The sequence below is a fragment of the Egretta garzetta genome, unplaced genomic scaffold (genome assembly GCF_000687185.1).
Source record: "Egretta garzetta isolate BGI_Z169 unplaced genomic scaffold, ASM68718v1 scaffold27, whole genome shotgun sequence".
Taxonomy (NCBI): domain Eukaryota; kingdom Metazoa; phylum Chordata; class Aves; order Pelecaniformes; family Ardeidae; genus Egretta; species Egretta garzetta.
In genome coordinates this window covers 3,294,782-3,299,338 of record NW_009260400.1, presented here as the reverse complement: position 1 = coordinate 3,299,338, position 4,557 = coordinate 3,294,782, and positions in this window count along the sequence as shown.

Here is a 4,557-nt window from a genome sequence, read left to right as displayed (position 1 = left end):
CAGCCTGCCCCCCCCCCCCCACAAGGGCAGCCACCATGTGCCCCATGCAATAAATAACCCTTTTACTTCTCACTGCCGTAACCCTCAGATCCTGGAGCACCCAGTGCGGGTGCTTGACCCAACCTCCCCTGCCACCCGGCACAGCCCGGCACTGCCAAACCGCCACCCCTGCTGCCACCGAGCCAGAGAGGCTATCGTTCCCTCTCTGTGCCCTCAAGGCATGGGTTTCACTTTGGGGGGGTTTTGCCTTCATGGGGAGCAGCTCGGTGCCCCGGCGAGCCCCCTGCACCGCTCTGATCCCCCACATCCCCCTCTGGCTCTGGCGAAGCCCCTACCTTGGGCATGGGGCAGCTCTCGGTGTCGGCACCACCACCACGGTGGGGTCGGCCACTCCAGCTCTGTCTGCGCTGCAGCCGGAGAGGCAGAAAAGGAAGTGTTTGTATGTAGATGAGCAGATTAAAACAAGAGAGCTTTTAAATTTCCTTTTGCTTACTCTTTTGCAGCCTGGTGAGGGATGGGGGTGAGGGGGCGGGGAGCATCTGCGGTACCACCAAACCCCAAGGACACGTCAGACAGCTGCAATACAGTGTAGCCCACAACCACCCTGCTACCTTGGCAATGTTATCGGAGATAACATTGGTCTATAGTTTGACGAGGTCGGTCACCTCACAGACAGGGACATAGAAAAAGTGGAGATGTTTAATGTCTCCTTCGCCTCTTCTTCAACACAGCTGACAGGCCACAGCACCCCCGGAGCCCTGTGTTGGAAGACCATGACTGGGGGGACAATAAACCCAGCCAACCCCAAACGTGTTTGAGCCTTGCTGCTCCAGCTGGGTGACCGTAAGGCTATGGGTCCCAACGGGGTTCATCCCAGGGTATGGTAAGAGCTGGCCGATGTCATCACGGGACCACTCTCCATTATGTTTCAACAGTCTTTGGAGTCTGGGGAGGTCCCAGTTGCCTGGAAGCTGATGAATGTTGTCCCCATTTTCATAGAACCACAGAATTGTTGAGGTTGGAAAAACCCTTTAAGCTCCCCAAGCCTAACTGCTCCACTAATCCTGCCATCCCACCACTAAACCCTGGCCCTAAGCACCTCCTCTGCCCAGCTTTTAAATACCCCCAGGGATGGGGACTCAACCCCTTCCCTGGGCAGCCCCTTCCAGTGCCTGACAGCCCTGGCGGGGAAGGAATTTTTCCCAATGTCCAACCTAAACCTGCCCTGGCACAACTTGAGGCCGTTTCCCCTCGTCCCATCACCCATTCCCTGGGAGCAGAGCCTGACCCCCCCTCAGCTCCCCCCTCCTGTCAGGCAGTTGTAGGGAGCGATGTTCAAGAAGGCTCAGAAGGAAGATGCTGGTAATTACAGGCCTGTCAGTCTCACTTTTGATGCTGGTAAAATTACGGAGCAGGATATTCTGAGAGTTACTGAAAAGCCCTTGAGAGATACTGCGGTCATTGGTCACAGCCAGCACAGGTTCACGAGGGTAAAGTCCTGCTTAACCAACTTAATTTCCTTTCATGACAAGGTTACCCTTCTAGCTGACCAAGGGAAGGCAGTGATGTGGTGTTTGGGGGTTTTAGCAAAGTTTTTGATTCTGTTTCTCACAGTCTCCTTCTGGACAAAATGTCCAGCACCCAGACAGACAAGTCACATGCTGGGTGAGCAATTGGCTGATTGGTTGGGCTCAATGGGTTATAGGAAATGGGGTTACACCAGGCTGGCAGCCAGTCACCAGTGGGGTTCCCCAGGGCTCAATTTTAGGGCCTCTTTAATGCTTTTATGAAGGCTCTGGACACAGGAGTCCAATGGACATTAAGTGAGTTTGCTGACGGTACTAAACTAGGAGGAGCTGTGGACTCCCTCGAGGCTAGAAAGGCCTTACGGAGAGATTTGGGCAGACTAGAGATCTGGGCAACCACCAACCCTATGAAATTTATCAAGAGCAAGTACCCGGAGTCTCCACCTGGGACATGGTAATCCTGGCTATACGTCCAAACTGGGGGATGAGAGGCTGGAGAGCAGCCCCGTGGAAAGAGACCTGGGGGCTTGGGTCGATGGCAAGTTGAATTTGAGTCAACGGTGTGCCCTGGCAGCCAAAAGGGCCAGCCGTGCCCTGGGGTGCATCAAGCAGAGCACCGTGAGACGGTTGAGGGAGGAGATTGTCCCACTCTGCGCTGCACTGATGTGGCCCCACCTCAAGTGCTGTGTGCACTTTTGGGTGCCTCACTAGAAGAAGGACATCAAACTATGAGACTGATCTCCTCTCTCTGGTGACCAGCGACAGGACACAAGGAAACGGGATGAAGCTGCGTCAGGGGAAGTTCGGGTTGGACATGAGGAAAAGGTTCATCACTGAGAGGGTGGTCGGTCACTGGAACAGGCTCCCCAGGTCACGGCACCAAGTCTGTCAGAGTCTGGAGGACACTCTTAGTCGTACGGTTTGGTTTTAGGTAGTTCTGCAAGGAGCAGGGAGTTGGACTCGATGATCCTTATGGGTCCCTTACAAGTCGAGGTATTCTGCCATTCCATGGTACTGCAGGCTGATGCTACTGCCAGGATGGAGCTGGCATCCTCTGCACCGCACCCAGCCGTGCTGGCACAGCTCCTCAGCAATGACAGCCAGCCCAGCTGAAGGAAAAAGGGTCTTTTTCTTCCCCAGAATGCTTAGTTTTGCCCCAGAAGGCTTCACCTTGTGCTCCAGGGGCTGCTGGGTCCAGCAGCAGGGATGCAGCCACGTGCAGAGGCACAGCAAGCGGGGGCAGCTCAGCCACACCAGTGCCCACCGTGTTGCAGTGATGCTGCCCTCCCCTTGCCCAGCGCCTGCAGCCACTCATGCAATGAGTCTCCAGGTCTCAGTTCATGGTACAGGGGCAACAACCTGCCTCTGTCTGACCCACCCCGAATACAAGAGCCCTTTGGGCATGGACCTTAAAGGGGCTCTGCTGGGCATGGCCAGTCACCCTAGGCCAGGCTGGAAGCTCAGAGCTGGAGGATGGCCCGTGGACCACAGAGAGGGGCCACTGCCCGAATCCTCAGGTGACACACCGTGGGCCAAGGAGGTTTGGTTTTTGCAGGGGCAAAACCCGCAGATCCCAGGATGCTGCAACGCATCCTTGAACCTGCAGGTGTCACCGAGATGCTCACGTCCAAGCAAACAGTAAAGACGCACTCGGAAAAAACTTCGCTGGCTTTCAAAGCCCAGTTTTAAAGCCGGGAGTGGGTTAAAACCCCAACCCGCCAGAACACACCAGCAGCTCCAGCCAAACCGCCTGCCAAATCGCTTTGCTAGCTGCAAGCAGAGCCGATGGTTCAGGCTTCCCCAGTGCAAAACGAAGGGATAGGGGTGTGGGAGAGCAAAGCATCCCCCGCCTCCAGCTTTTTGGGGTTGTGTCCAGTGGAAAAATACTGGGCTTGGAGAGAACACACACAGGCATTCCCAGTTTTGCTTCAATTTCTTTTTTCCCTGCTTTGCTTGATGCTGGGGGAGAAAAAGGTGTAGGTGTCCCATGGCATTGTTTCCCCATCCTGTGGGAAACAAATCCTCTCAGCCGCTTGTATTTCCTAATTTTTTGGCTGAAAAGCATCCAGGAGAGGGAAAAATATTGGGGGGAAAATGGTGTTTTGGGACTTTGCTGCTTGATCAGAAGGAGCAGCGGGATGTGCAGGGATGCAGGGGCAGTGCTTGTGTGGCCATCTGGGACCTGGTCACCCATGGGGACCCTCGGGTGGGGATGTCCTGTCCCCATCCCCTTGCCGCGAGTCCCCTCCCAAGCCCCAACCTCCAATTCATGGATTTGGAGCAGAGCGATGCCAATCCTTTGGGAGCAGCCAGAGCCACTGGGAAGAAGGGTCAGGCCTGCGCTGCCAGCGGCCCCCCAGCACGGCAGCCACGGCACCAGCGGCTCCAGGAGCACTCAAACCCTGAAGAGGCCCAAGCTGGAAAGAAGCCGGGGGCCAAGCTGAAGTCTGGCAGCTGCAGCCCCACGTGCATCACACTTGCACACTGGCACACCTGTGTGCAACTACCCATGCAAATGTGTGTGAGCATGCGTCGGTGCAAGCCCCTCAATGCTGCACACTCGTGTGCAAACACCCACAAGCTAGTACACTCCTGTGCGTGCTTGCAAGCACTCACGAGCAACCCATGACAACTGTGTGTAAACAGCAGCATGCAACCTCTTGTGTGCAAGCGCTGGTTTCTCATGTGCAAATGCTTGCATGCAACATGCGCGCAAGCACACCCTTGTACAGCACGTTTGTGTGTGGGCATTGCTTGCACACGTATGCCTTGGTGCAGACGCTTGCATGCAACCCACCTGCACGCAGGACTGCCTGCAGAAACACGCACAAGCAAGCTCCCCCGCGGGCAAACGCCCACCTGCACGTGTGCAAGCGTGCACCTGCGTGCGATACATGCGTGCACCGCTGTGCACGGCCTCCCACGCGCCATCACCAATGCAAAGCCCCGCGGGCGGGATCGCTGGGAAACCCACGCGTGCAAGGACGCACACTCGAGCAAACCCCCCTCCCCGCGCCAAAGGCAGCGTGGC